Source organism: Gekko japonicus, unplaced genomic scaffold, assembly GCF_001447785.1.
Source record: "Gekko japonicus isolate JY-2015 unplaced genomic scaffold, Gekko_japonicus_V1.1 scaffold721, whole genome shotgun sequence".
NCBI classification, from domain to species: Eukaryota; Metazoa; Chordata; class Lepidosauria; order Squamata; family Gekkonidae; genus Gekko; species Gekko japonicus.
In genome coordinates this window covers 430,684-445,809 of record NW_015169195.1, presented here as the reverse complement: position 1 = coordinate 445,809, position 15,126 = coordinate 430,684, and the positions used below count along the sequence as shown (strand labels likewise).

General features: G+C 42.1%; 1 protein-coding gene across 1 annotated transcript in view; it reads right to left on the bottom strand.

Moving 5' to 3' along the window:
• The window catches only part of CDK14 (cyclin-dependent kinase 14), a 277,214-nt gene that overhangs the window by 51,534 nt on the left and 210,554 nt on the right, over positions 1–15,126 (bottom strand). The gene's annotated exons all lie outside the window — the stretch shown is intronic.

The window sequence follows — 15,126 nt, the reverse complement described above, 5'->3', positions numbered from 1 at the left end:
ACCTTAAAGACTAACAAAATTTGTGGTTCTTCAGATATGAAGAAGTGAGTGGTGACTCATGAAAGCTCATACCCTATCACAAAATCTCTTAGTCTTTAAGGTGCTACTGGACTCTTGCCGTTTTCTACTGCTACAGACAGACTAACATGGCTACCCATCTTGAACTATGCAGCCTGAATACTAAGCCAGTCTACTTGAAAGCAAAATAATATTTATTCAATTGCATATAGGTTGAAACAGATTTTATTTTATGCCTATGTATAATAGGGTGGAAGAAGAAAGGTTTAGAGAAAGAAAAGGCTGTACCACCATTGTGGATGGTCACTCAGGATAGGACTTTTTCTGAGGTGGCATCTAGACTATGGAACATCTTTCCTACATATATTTTGCTGACAGAGCACATTACATTTCTGGTACCAACAAGACACATACTTGAGTGAAAAACTGTGGGTCAGTGGCAATGTTCCCCCTAAGCTCCACAGTGTTGTGAGCAGAAATTCTACCTCGTGAGCAAAAAAAACTAGTAGCATTAAAGTTGTGAGCAAGTCTACATTTTGACAATTGTGTAAATAATTTTTTCAGAAGATTATTTCCATAACCTTGTAAAAATATCAGAGTGAGTTCTTTTAAACTATATTTAAAGAATAATTTAAACATTATAAGAGAAAACAAAATCAAGTCCAATTTCATTAAACAAAATGTTGTCCTCTACAGGGGCATACCAAGCCTCCAGAGAACAGGTCTACCTGCCCCTTTCCACTATATTGGTACACCTGGCCTCTGGAGAACAAGTCTACCTGCCCCAGTCCACTATATTGGTAGACCTTGGACCTTGGCCTGCAATGACCCTTAGAAAACATACCAAACACTTGGGGGGGGGGATCTTGCAGTGTACTTTGATTTTTAAGTGAAGTATGACAACCAGCTTTACAAGTTAAGTATAACAGAAATGGAACAATCAATGTCAGAACACTGCCTAACCCACCAAGCAGGAAGTTGTTTAAATGTTATCAACCTGCCCAAACTACTTATTTATTCAGATATTTATATCCCACTTTTCCCTGTGACTCAAGGCAACTTACAAATCGTACTGAAAAGCATAATAGTTGTGTGGGGGGGAATAATTTCTCCCAGCTCCATTGTAACCTATGGGAACCATTATAATAATAGGCCCCATAGGCTATAATGGAGAATCTATCTGGGAGTATCTGGACCTAGGGGGGCTATTTTTTGAAGTAGAGGCACTCAATTTGCAGCATAGCTGCTGCCGCCTCTCCTCACCCCCCCAAGTTTCAAAAAGATTGGACCACAGGGTCCAATTCTATGGGCCCCGGAAGGAGGTGCCCCCATTGTTTTCTAGGGAAGCTTGGTTGTGAGCTGAAGCAGAAATCCTCTGAGCTGGCCTCTGAAATTTTGTGCGCCATTGCCCCCTAGCATAGCTTATAGGGAACTGTGGTCAGTAGTATGCAGAAGCTCCCAGGTTTAATCTCTAGCATTTCCAGTTAAAAGATCTGGCAGTAGGTGATATGAGAGACCTCTGCCTGAGACCATGGAGAGCTGCTGCCAGTCCGAGTAGAAAATACTAACTTGGACGGATCAAGGGTCTGATTCAGTATAAGGCTGTTTCATGAAGCTGCAATAGCCCAAGAGCCGCAGAGGCTGACCTGGTGGCAAGGAAGGTGGTGCCGCAAGCCCTGCATCGATGCAGGTGCATGTTGTTTGGGGGGTAGGGAAGGAGAGCAGACTTCCTTCCTTCCACCCACCCACACTGGGCTGGTGAGAAAGTGGGGGGGAGATGGGATTCCCCCATGAGTCTTGTGGGCCCCCACTTGTAACATCTATTGAGCAAAATACAGCATTCAGGAAGGAAGGAAGGAAGGAAGGAAGGAAGGAAGGAAGGAAGACCTATTTGAGGGCAAAGAACGTTACACTGAGAGACAGAAATGGTGTTCTGATTTTATACTGTCTGCCTTTCTACTGAAAGTAAGCATGAGTTGGTTTATGATTCAGTCTGTGTTGGAGACAAGATTTTTTCCCTCCAGCAGAAGCTAAATGTGTGTGTGTTGGGGGAGAATCACATCTAGAAATCCCTCCCCTTCCTGCTTTATAATGAATGCAACCCATATATACCAGCTTCTGCTGAATCGCTACAATTGCAGAGATAAACCATTTGAGAGTATGTCAGGTTTAATTAATACAACATGACCTGATCATTTCCACAGTTAGGAAGAAAGAAGTTTGCATTCTTTAAATCCAGAGCTCAACCTAGAGATTATGCTAAATTGCTTCATTCACAGTCCACACTCCTCCGCATGTCAGATGGGCAGCATTTGTCCCCTCTAGTGATAAACAAATTATACATGAAATCAATTCCACTTCACAATAATTTTCCCTATTGGGCATTATCTTTCCTCCTCTGCTGCCTCCAGTTAAGCGTGCATCCTGTAACTTGCTAATGAGCTGGGGGCTCTCTGTTCCAGGTGGCACCCCCTGCCTGGAAGTCATGACATTTCCCATTTTGAATGCTGCTGGCATTTTTCGACAGCTCCTGCTAACTAGCCTTTTTGACCTGCGCTAAGAGGAACTCATCTCATTGAATCCTCTAACCTGCCAATCATTCCAGCAAATGATCTTCACAGTCACTCCCAAGGCAGGGGGAGGAAAAAAAAAGAGAAAGAAACAGAAAGAAAGGAAAAGCTAGCGAGAGAATGAGGGAATAGGCAAGCAAGCTGCTTCTGCAGCTACCTAATGAGAATATTTTAAGTCTCGGAGGCAGCTGAAACATTGAAAAACTGGTGGGAAAATTAGGACAGAACTGAATGCCTGGCCTGGTAATTACTGATTTCTTTCCTGAGATCACGTCAAGAGCAACACCTCTGAGCTGTGCTTTTTAAAACTAAGACAACTAAATTTCACCAGAAAAATACATTTCTTTCCTCTGCTACTATCAACATGCAATTCTCATCCTGCTGCTTTGTCAAGAACCATTCTTTACCAAATTATCAGCTATAAGCTTGTTAAAATGCATGTTTGCACCTTGGCTGATTATGTGGATTTGGGAGGAAGGGCATATACTAAGCATGCCACGTTTCGCCTGTATTAGTGGCTCCACACAGATATGTTTTTGTATATACATACTTAAATACAACATACGACTTTTATATCATGTAGGCAAGGTCTTATTGATAAAATGAAAACACAGGACTTTGATGCAGGCAACAATGAAACAAGTTTTATTTTAACTAATTTTTACAAAGGGGCAGTTTTATTCATGTTTTATTTTTTAAAAAATCAGATGTGTGTGTGTGTGTGTACAGTTCAGAAATACAAACTCAAAGTTAACATGGTGCAGAATCCAAATACTGAGTTTTTAAAAAATAAGCACAATTTTCTAATGAGCGTGACTACTCTAATCCCTACATATATCCAGCAATATAGCAAAATCACCTTAAAAGAACAACTATGCACACATCTCAAATCCTGTTCGAACTTTGCTAATATTTGCACCAGGATCACAAGTGACTGAGTGTAACATGTGAAACCCTTGCTAGCCATGGTTACACACCACCACAACAGTGTTTTTCTATTGTGCTTTGAGAGTGGATATTTTAATCCTCCCATCAGACCTTTACCATTATTATAATTTCAGGTGAAGACACAGAAACAACAGCCTATTATACACTGGTATAACAGCCATGCAATTTGATTGAACTGGTACGTAAATAGATCTGCAGTAATAGGAAAAATTCTCCCTGCAGCTAAGAATGTTTAATTCCCCATTAACTTCTGATGGCGCTGCACACGTTACCAGACAGCTGAACTGAGTCAATCCTGAGGGTGTTTAGTTTTCTTTGTTTTATGGAACGCCTCAGTCACTGTAAACTGTATATCAGTATTGCAGCTCTTTTAAAAGCTTATTCACAAAAACAACTTGGGACACACCCTCACGTAAAAGGCTTATAGCTAGCTAAAAGTGAATTTTATCTCAGAACACTAATAAAAGTAAACAGGACTTCTTGATTTAGAAGTGTTGTGAATTTTGTTTCTGAGAGGGCGACTTTTCTGGGGTTGGCTTTCTCTATAGAATACAGACCATGCATCTCTACTGAAACTCTCTTGCTTTGTCTGGGAACCTCAGTTTGTCCCCTTCAGCGGGTCTGCCTCCTCCCCCCTGCCCTTAACAAAGCCTTGCCAAGGAACCATGTGACACAATAATCCTAAAAGAGAGGTAACGGTCTCTGGGAGAAATGGGACGGTTTAGAATTTCCTTTGCTTCTCCTTTTCGTCATTGTCATTAAGACATTGTCCTCCACGCATTCAAATGTCATTCCAGACTACCAGCCCATTTCAACTCAAAGAGCCTTTTATTCTTAGACACTTCTTAGAGCATCAGCAGACCGAAAAGGCTGTCTAGTGGGAATCTGCAGCAATCATAACATTAATAATATAGTGTGCACAGGACAAGAAAAATTCCGTCATCTGTATCCCAAACCCAGGAACAATCATACAAGAAACAAAGGGGAATGTTTAATTGTGGATAAGAATCTTAACACTCTCAGAATTGGTCAGTTGTATTAACTGATAACCTTAAATTAAAACCTTTAAATTACAATATTTAGGTTAGGCTTCGCTTTTTAAAATAAAAGAAGCAAACCCTCAAGTTCATATTTTTAGCTGAACATTTCTTACCTGAACATTTCTTAAAGAAGGACATAAAAGTTTCTTTTCATTTTTGTACCATCTGCCAAGGATGAGTAATATAGTAAGTCATCAGACATATGATTTGCAAAGGAACAGTTCATGTTCAAACTTTGCTGTATCAAGAATACAAATTGGGTATTCAGCATCAAAGAAGGAGAAAGGAACCCATTTTCCTGTTTTACCTCCTCTCTTCATTAGGGAAAACATTCATTTGGCCTTATTATTAAAGAATTGGAAACAGAAAATTTATGTATCAGCAATGTTATTGCATAACATGTGCCAAGATGTAGTCTATAAAACTCATTCCCTTAAACTGCCTATACGTTTTGGGACCAACATACCTGAAGGACCACCCTTATGAACCCACTCACCCATTATAGTCACCTTTGGAGGCATTGCTTTGGGTGCTTCAGCCTTCTGAGATCAGGTGGGTGGCAACCCAGGAAAGAGCTTTCTAGGTCATGGTACCAAAGCTCTGGAACTCTCTCCCCAGGTTGATTCATCTGTCTTCCACCATCCCGTGAAGCCTTTTTTTTGTTTCATTTGGCATTCTCTCAGTGATTCCTCTTTCCTAACCAAATGTTTAATTGCTGTTGTATATATTTTAACTGGTTTTAAAAATTGTTTTAATGATGTATGTTTGAAAGGCCTGATTTTAATTGTTTTAAAATATGGTTTTATTATGTATGCTTTAAATTGTTAGCCACCATGTTGGCCCTTGTAAGGGCAGAAAGGCAGCATACAAATTTTGTAAATAAATAAATAAAACAGATAAAATGTGGATCTTCAAGATCCCTGTACCAGGACAAAACTGATTGGCTGTTGTCTAACAGAGGAATATATGATGATATCTTATATAGAGGCATGTCATTGATCTATCGAGTACAGCACCATCTTCTGACAGTGGTTCTGGAAGGCTTCAAGCAGAGATCGTTCCTAGTTTTCTGCCTTAGATCTTTCCTAAGTTTGCTAACTGGAGATGGTTGAACTTAGGCTTTCTTGTAAAGCATGCACTCTACAACTGAACAAAACAAGCACAGCAAAAAGAAGTCTGTTATGGGGTCACCATAAGTCAGTTGTGACTTGATGGCACTTTCCACCTCCACCACACTGCCTTGGATAACCTTAGAAATTTTCAAGTTCATTTCCTTTAAACCCATCCAGGGCCGCGGTCACACGTAACAGAAGCCACACAAGGGAGACGGAAAACAGACGGAGTTTCCGGGCGCGATCTCACCAGCACATCTGGGAAGCGTAGCACTCCCGTGGCTCAACCGAGGCTTCCAGCCGAAACTGCGTGGCAAAAAACTAGTACCTTGGAGGTACTAGTTTCCTGAAACTCCGGGGCAAGGGCGGGCGTCTGATCGCGTTTCCGGTGGCATCCGGCGCCCGCCCATGTCCCCTTGCAAATAAGGTGTGTTTTTTTTGTCCAAGTCTCTGTGGATGCGCATGCGCACCCACCGAAGCATGCGCATTTGTCATGTTCATTGCGCGCCGGCTTGTCCTGTGATCGGCACCTCTCCCTTGCCATGGAACCTCCACGGTACCTCCACAGAACCTCCACAGGAGGTCTGATCACGTAACTGCACAGTAGTTTGCCCCAGGGCAAACAGCCACGCTTCTCCTCTGCAGTTTCCTCCCCGTGTGACCGGGGCCCATATTATGGCAACCCCAGTGACTCAAACTGGGTCTATGACAATTCTGTCCATTTAATTTATATGTTGGCACAATATGCCACATTAAGCCAATGAGCATCTAAAACACATACTTTACATTCAGAAGGTTCTTAGTTCAATCCTCTCCTGAAATATATGAATACTCTTCCAGAATGCTCCTATAGTTTGTTACAAGTTTCACATCTAATTCAATTTTTTTTTAGCACTGCCATTTTTGATCCAGCTCTTACATACCTGAACATTTAAATCTCAACAGGCTTCTGTCAGATTTTTTAAACAGGCAGAACTAATGCTAACTTTTATCTTTAGGGGTCAACCAGGCCCGTAGCCAATGGACCCATCAATTTGTCTACCCCACCCAATTTCCCCCATTCTTAAGCTCTCCCTCCCCTCCCGTCCAAGCTTCATTCCTTTTCCTCCAGCGGCAGCTGGCTGGGCTTGGGGCAACCTACCAGGACAAGATGATTGGCACTACAGGATGGGGGAGGGCGCGCTCCAGCCCTGAGCTGAAAGAGCCCTAGAGGATGGTGTTAGCCCTGCTGCGGCACTGCAGGTCTGCAGCATTTAGGATACATGCAGCCATACAACACAGAAATAATACCTCACAGAGCTGTTTCAGTTTAGGAAAATGACACAGGGGAAGACTAGACTTCCTCCTACCTCAGTGACTCATAGCCAAACATAAGTTTGGCCTTTGGACAACACCAAGTATCTCAGCCTTCATGTAGGCCTATGAAACTAGTTACCCATCCCAAGTTTGCTGTCAGAGAGCCAGAGCACATGCTTAAACTTCTTCACCAAATTAGTGGACTTAAAAGTGCTTTACTTTGGTGGGTCCCACTCTTTGTCTAGGGTTCAGGTAAGGGAGTACACAAACAGAGAGGTCAGAAAAGGTAAGAATGGTATATTTTACTGTAGCCAGGATTTTTTTCAGGGCCACTAATTAAATCAAACATAAATTAAATTAAATTAAATTAGTGGGGCAGGGGAGGGAGAGGGAGTACCTTATGTGAGTCTCCCTGAATGCAGCAGAACTGAATTCCATGGCCTCTGAGCCCTTAGCCACATTTTCTCACCATGGCAAGCTCCCTGCCTGGGCCCCTCTTGGGCGCTCTGCAGAGCCCCTTCCACGATTCCAACCCTGGCTACACATTCCCCACCTTGGGCACTTTGGGGCTCCACCGCTGCTGTCCTCGTCCTGCCTGCCTGCCTGCCTCACCTGTCCACTCTCCAGGCTGCTGGAGAGCAAGGAGAGCCACACATCACCCCACATCTCCCATCTTGTCCTGGTTGCCCCCAGCCCAGCCAGCTGCCGCTGGAGGAGGGCAGCTTTAATCCATTTGTACCCCACCTTTCTCCCCAATGGGGATCCAAAGCGGCTTACATAATTCTCTTCCATTTTATCTTCAGAACAACCCTGTGAAGTAGGTTAGGCTGAGAGACTATGGGTGTTTTCACACACACTAAATAACTCACTTTCCATCCACTTTCAGTGAACTTTGCAACTGGATTTTACTTTGTGAAATGGCAAAGTCCACTTCCAAACAGTCACTGAAGTGGATAGAAACTGCATTATTTAGCATGTGTGAAAGTGACTGGCCCAGGGTCACCCAGCGAGCTTTCACGGCACAAGTGGGGATTCATACCTGGGTCTTCCACATACTAATCTGACACTCTGAACCGCTATATCCTGCCTTTCTCCACAATGGAGACCCAAAAGCAGCGTACATAATTCTCCTCTCCTCCATTTTATCCTGCGAGGTAGATTAGTGTGGACAGACTGGCACAAGGTGTCACATTGAGCTTCCAGACTGGGGATTTGATCTTGGGTCTCTCAGATCCTAGTGTGAAACTCCAGCCCCTGAACGCCACCAGCTTTCCTGGGGTGACTGCTGTTGAAAAGTAGCAAGCAGCCAGACCTGAGTGACACCTATAAGTTGGGTGAAGCAAGTCACCCAGTGGTTGCTGCTGGCCCTGGCCCCAGCGAGTCCTCCCCCAAAGGCCAAAACAGCCCTGTTCCCCCACCTTTTACTGACAGAAACCAAGGCTTCAACTGGCAAGATTGTTTCCTAGCAACAGCATTTGTTTCTTAAAGGTGGTGCTTCTATTATTTGGGGCTTTTAAAGAAATCCAATTTTTGTTGTTTTCTTTGTTTTGTTTTTGTTGGGGGTGAATTCAACACTTGGACTCCACTCCCACATGGTGCCCACTTGCAAAACCCATTTAAAGGGAATGTTCCCTTTAAATGAGTTTTGGACGATCTCCCCCCCTTCCATTCTGCTGGCCTTGGGGAGCTAGCCCCAGCAGAAGGGGGGGGGGAGATCCACAAACCTCACAAACCTGAACCAGTTCGTGAAGCAGGGGAGGTTCATTTCGGTTTGTGGGACCTCACAAACCGGGAGGAACCTCCATTTTCCCGGTTCGTGCCCACCCCTAATCCTAACTATGGTTTCCAATGACATAGGAATACAGACATCCTGTCTGAAAGAAAAACACTGAGGTGCTTATAACTGTCTTTCCCCCACACTCCCCAAACCAATTACAGCTTGGGAGGATCTCAGAGAATTCTGATCACAGATCTTTCACCTCCTATCTGTTTTGACTTTTAAAGTAATGCTTCTGATGATGATCTAGACATACTGATACAGTCAGTCTGGCATCCTTCAAATATCTTGGTACCAGATCACTTTAGTACACTGAACTGGGCCTACAAACCAACGGGGAACCAGTAAAATTGTTTAAGCCAGAGGTGTCGAACTCATTTGTTACAAGTCCCGGATCTGACATAAATGTCACTTTGTCAGGCCGGGTATGTGTGCCATAAAACGTAATGCCAGGTACTGGAGATATAACCTGTATAAAGGACAGCAGCTTGTAAGCTCCAAGTTGTTGTATCCTCAGTGCAAGGCTGCATGGGCTGGGAAGGGGGTACAGAGGAAAACCCGTACAGGGCACTAGAGAGCCAGTAGTGTAGCACTGGGCAGATTCTCCCACCCTGCTCGACTGCTGCAGGTGAGGTTGTTCTTTTCTCTGCTCTGCTCCTCCTGAGCAGTCTCCTGTTTCCTCTCCTGCATTAGCTGCTCGTGGGCCACACTGGAGCCCTGAACGGGCCAGGTCCAGCCCCCGGGGCCTTATGTTTGATACCCCTGGTTTAAGCCCTCTTTTTGTTTGGTTGGTTTTTCACGTTCAGGTCATCTAGTCCTTGTTTCCTTTAACATTTCAAGCAAAGCTGTTTCAAACTGGAGTCATGTACAACTTAAACTCTTACGGCATACCACATCTGTTTTATTTCACTCTTTCTCAATAATTTCCTTTTCACATACTCCTCTGAACCTTGGCAAAACAATCACATGTATCTCACAGAACCTTATGAGGCACTGGGGCCTAGTATAGAATAGCACTGATACCAGACATTCTAAGCAGCTTACATTTAGAAAGTTCACTACTGAGTTTCCCCAGGACAACCTTGTGCTAACTAAAACTATCCACACAGACTACAAGCTTACTTCTGACCCACACTAGATAACATCAGGAGTGGCAAAAAGCACTGGAGTCTGAAGTACTAAGCAAGTAAGAGCCCTGGGTTTCAAATGCTAAAGCAAAACTCCCAAATGTCGCAGTAACAGCAACCCAGAAATGTATTATCTGTCACCATGCATTAATTTTAGCTCACAAGCTAGGAATATTGGACCTACTAATGGTGTCACGTCTGTGTGGTTTAATACAAAGCGGAATTTGCTTCCATTTGCATTTAACTGAAGCTAATACTAATCTTGTGCTTCAAGATGAGAATATGGCTGCATTTGATATGCACAGTAATTAGGATATTTTCTACCAGTTTAATGCATTTGATGCTAACAAAAGACTACAGTGGTAATACATCCTTGAAACTATTATGTTGCTGACAGTTAGAAATTAGGGCTCTTAAAAATGCTAATAATCTAGGATCTCAAAATCTGCTTTTCGTCCCCTCTTTAGTTTAACGGTTTACAAAATGAATGCAACAATTCAACAAAATGTAACGTTGCTGTCATATTCTAAGGCTCAGATTACTTTCAGCTGTCCACAACTGCATTATATTCCCCTTTTCCAAAGTTTTGTTTTTTGAAGGCTAGGTCTAATGTCATGGTTTTATACAATTTTTAAAAATCTTTAGTTTCACACTAAACTTTAAAATTCTGGAGGAGAAAGAGAGAAAACAGTTGATTGTAATATTATAGCGATGTCAACGTGTGCAATGTTGAATCAGTCAAAGGAGACTCTTTTAAGAAGATGAAGTGTTGTGACCTAGTGCTGGCCAAATTGGGAACAAATGACACAATATTTAAGCTGTTCCTGGCAATTCAACAGTGATGAGACCCAGAGGTTAGAAAGAAACAGGGAAGTGAGGAATTAGAATGACTCCTCTATACCCTCTGACACAGACGCTGCTGGACTATGGCATCCCCACAGCTTGACTAAAGAAAATCTTGCAAAAATGATGTTGTTACACAGGACTGCTGAGAAGAGTGCCTTACGCAGTGTGCAAAGCCAGAGGTGAACAGATATGTTAGTAAATGCTTCGGGGGGTGGGGATCTTTCAGTTACCTGCCACCATACTGATCTCATATGCAAACTAGAGAAACCAAATTGACAGAAGATTCTTTTAATAAAACATGGCTGCGCTTAGTTCTTTTGCCACAGTGATAACTACTACCTACTGGATTGTGGGTGTGTGATAAACTTGCCCATGCTTGTACTAGGAACAATGTGTAACTGAAGTGACATGGCACAACCATAGTTATTTCATCCACACTTATGTCGATTCATGAAGAAAACAGACTCAACACAAACCAGCATTCTGAACATAAATTGCTAGAGTGCTTAGTTGCAGGTACCTGTGGGCGAAACTACTGGGAGCACAGAAATCTAGAACTGAGTTCAGCGACACAGCTTTGATGAGAGAAATCCATCCTTCAGATCTTCCATCAGCTTTATTATAAGGGGATATTTATTGATTTTATCATTTACTTCATTCAGACTTTGCCTTTCTCCCTCATGGAGACCCACAGCAACTCACATTGTTCTCCTTTTCTCCATTTTACCTTCACAAAAACCCTGTGAGGTAGGCCAGGCTGAGAACGTGTATGACTGGCCCAAGGTCACTGAACAAGCTCCCATGGCAGTCAGAATGTGAACCTCTGCCACTAGGGTTGACAGCCCTCTGGTGGTGAAATTACAACCCTTAATTAAAAAAATTATTATAAGTTTTATAGAATTTTAAAGAATTTTATAATGTATTATATAGGTACAACTCTATCCTTCTACCAACAAGACTAGAAGTTATTATTAAACATTGCCACATAACATTCTCAAAACGCAATTCAAAAGTGTCTGATATACTCTAGAATTCATACAAAAGGTAAAGTTCATCAAAGTCTGGAATTATACAATATAAAGATCCTCCTTTATGTGTCTTTGCTGCTGCAAGGAAAGTGATCCAAGAACTTCTTCATTCAAATGTCTTGCAAGAGAAGCAATCAAGGTATCTTGCTGTAGTAAGAGAAGTGATCCGAAGCGATCTGATGGCTCCCCGAATATATAAGCCATTTCCAGCCTTCTTTCTCAAAAATCGCTTAAACAATTCCTTGTGTGAATCATTCTATGGAACCAATCTCCATCTTCATACCAAATATTTTCACTTTTCCCATGGGATTAAGGTTCGGATTACCCCTCAAATTAATTTACATGTTTCCCAAAGGCTCATGGGGATGCCCATGACCTAGGTGGTATACAGCAGGACTGGGCTAGCAGAAAGGGGGATTGTTGGAGATGTATTGAAGGTGCCACTCTTAAGTGCCCTTCCAAGCTTTCTCGTCCTGTGGAAGGAAACTCAAAAGGCATTTAAATGCCCTCTGAGCTGTTTTTTCCCTAGGAACTGGCATGCTCGCTGCCCTACTCCTTGAAAGGAAGGGCTAGAAACAGGCTTGGAGCCTCCCCCTTTAAATACAGGCATTCAGATAAATTTAATTAACTGTAATTTAACTGCCCCCTTAAAAATTTAAATGCCCCCGAAACAAAAAAATCCCGGCTAGGGGCCTGCATTATTGCACTAACTTGTGTAAAGGGCCCATCCTTGAACATGCCAGTTAATGTAGACAGCCCTCCGCTGCACACATTTCAGAAGGATTTTCATTTACTGTTGAGTAAGCCAGATAACACAAATCTAAAGATTAGGTAGCAGGACCTATAAGTTTGAGAGTTTCAGGTTTTCTGGGAGGATTGCACACCACCACCTATCTTTTTGTAAGTTAATTTCCACTTGCATGGGAGTTTTAATATACAAGGCACATTACAACCTTTAGTTTGTATGCCTTCAAAGACAGAGGTTAGCATCCCCACTTTTGGAAATGAAAGTATGGCTGAGACCCATCCAATGAGCTTATGGTTGAACAAGGATTTGAAACCACATCTGCTAGCTCAACAATACTGTTCATTGTTTTATCAGAATTCATGATGAAGATGTTATTTTTAATAACTACGAACATATCCTCTATTAGGTGAAGCCATTCAGGCTGTAGCCTTCCAGACAATTACATAAGGGTTGCCTCCGTCCGATTGTTGTTATCAGAAGATAATGTAGACACTAAGGGAAAACTGTGGTTTGGCTGTGATCAAGCATGTGTGAAATCACTAAATAACACTAGGTATTATTTGGTGCATCAAAATCACATTGCAACTAAATTATCCACACTTTTACCAATGGAAACTCCACCATTCGTCGAAACCAAATGGACACAAGTATGAAGTCACATTTTTAAAATATCTAATGCTGGGGGTGGGGATCACCATGCTCAGATGCTAAATTTATAGCGATCCATTGAAATTTATGGGATTAAACCCTCCTAGAAGTTCTGCTCATCCAGTGCTATGCCTTGCAAATTTTTAGGATGAAGATACACATTTTAAATCTGCTTGCTGTTGTTGATATGTCATATTAGAATAGGTGAAGAGATGCCTACAGGGACACAGCTGGGGGGGGGGGGAGCAAGGATTAGCTAGTCAATGAAGATGTAAACAAGCCAGTTCTGAAGGCAGCCTGGTTTCTGACACTGTAAAAGCTTAAATGGTTTGCTGCAGAAAAACATGTGAAATAATTGGGGCAGGCTGACATCTGATGACTTCAGTTTTCAATAGCTGCTACCCTTCCAGCAAACTGTCCTCATTACAGAGAAGGTTACTTTTAAGCCATCACCACGAAGATTGCAGGCAACCAATACTGGTATAAAATTCAGATATAATTCATTCCAGCTACAAGGTTTATTTATACCTTCATTAAAAGGATAACCAATATATATTAGAATACAATAAACTTGTACTTTGAAACTCAAGCTGGCCATAAAGTAAGCTTTAAATTAAACCTCTTCCAGTATCTGTTCAGTGCTGTTGTTTCAAACCATCATTTATCAAGCAATTTGCAAAAGTCACTTTTATGAGGCAAGATAACATGGCAGGGATGCATGGGGAGCCTTGTGAGCAATGGGGCCAATCAACATGGCAGTCTTTGGTACCACAAAAGAACAAAACAATTCAATGGAACGAAACCCAGACTAGGTGGAGGACACAACAAGGGGGTTTAGAATGAACTGGTCAGAGCAAAGCGTTATACTTTAGGCTGTCCTCCAACAACTGGAGGTGGAAATACATAACAAGGACTCCAGAGCTGCAAGTCCTTTTTCAAACATCTCTTTGCATGCATTCAGACCCAAGCAAAATGTAACACATGCAATGCTTGGTTTGGAAGAGGGAGATTTGGGAAAAAAACCCCTCAACTCAGGTACAAAGCAGTCTAGATGATTTAGGGAAGCCTAACCAATGTCATAAGATGTGTATGCTATCTGGAACTTCTTGGAGGAAAAGAGGAGACAGGTGAAAAAGACAAATATATATTGAATCCACATATAATTGACAGGAAAGATGATTAGCCTAGCTAAAAGTAGATTTTTTTTGCTGCTTAGATACATAAACTATTGTTATTTGGGGAAGGGGTGTCCTGGTTTGTCACTATAATCGAAAGAGCTATAAAGGAGAGAGAGAAATTGAATGATGCAGTAGTAAAATAACCCCTGAACTGGTAAAATCAATGCTTACATTTTTTAAAAATGTCACAAACTGGTCAGAAGGGGGTGGGATTATCAGTCAGTCACAAGCAGTACTGCATAGATGCCAGAGATGCTTGCCAACCACATTTCAGAGAGCAGCCTTAAAATGCAGTGGTTATATCAAACTGACGAATTAACTGCGTATTTGCTGTGGTCATACATTGTACAATGAATACTGGTAAAATGTAAAGGTGCTGGGACTTTTTTTTAAGGAAAGGTGTTTTCAACTTGCACAAAGAAATCAGAAACCAGGTACATGAAGCTTAATAAATTGATGGGAGGAAAAAGCACTAAGAACTCGAGCTGTCTGCACACCTTCTTCACTTGTCAGTGATGGATTTCAGTAGTCAGCATTATATACTCAGTTGTCTTTAGCCCAAAAGAATACCTCATGTGCTAAGTTTCAGTCTGTCACAAGCACTGTGCAAAAAATTCCCAGATAGTCTCTATGCTTTCAGCTCGCTAGCTTTCCATTTACAACTTGTTCTTGTGGACCCAATGTGGAACCTTTTTTTAAAAAAACTAAGAGACCTATTTGCATCAATACCCAACACTGCAGACCTTAACAATGCATACCCTGATGCTCTCTCCGCCTGCAAGTCTTGCAT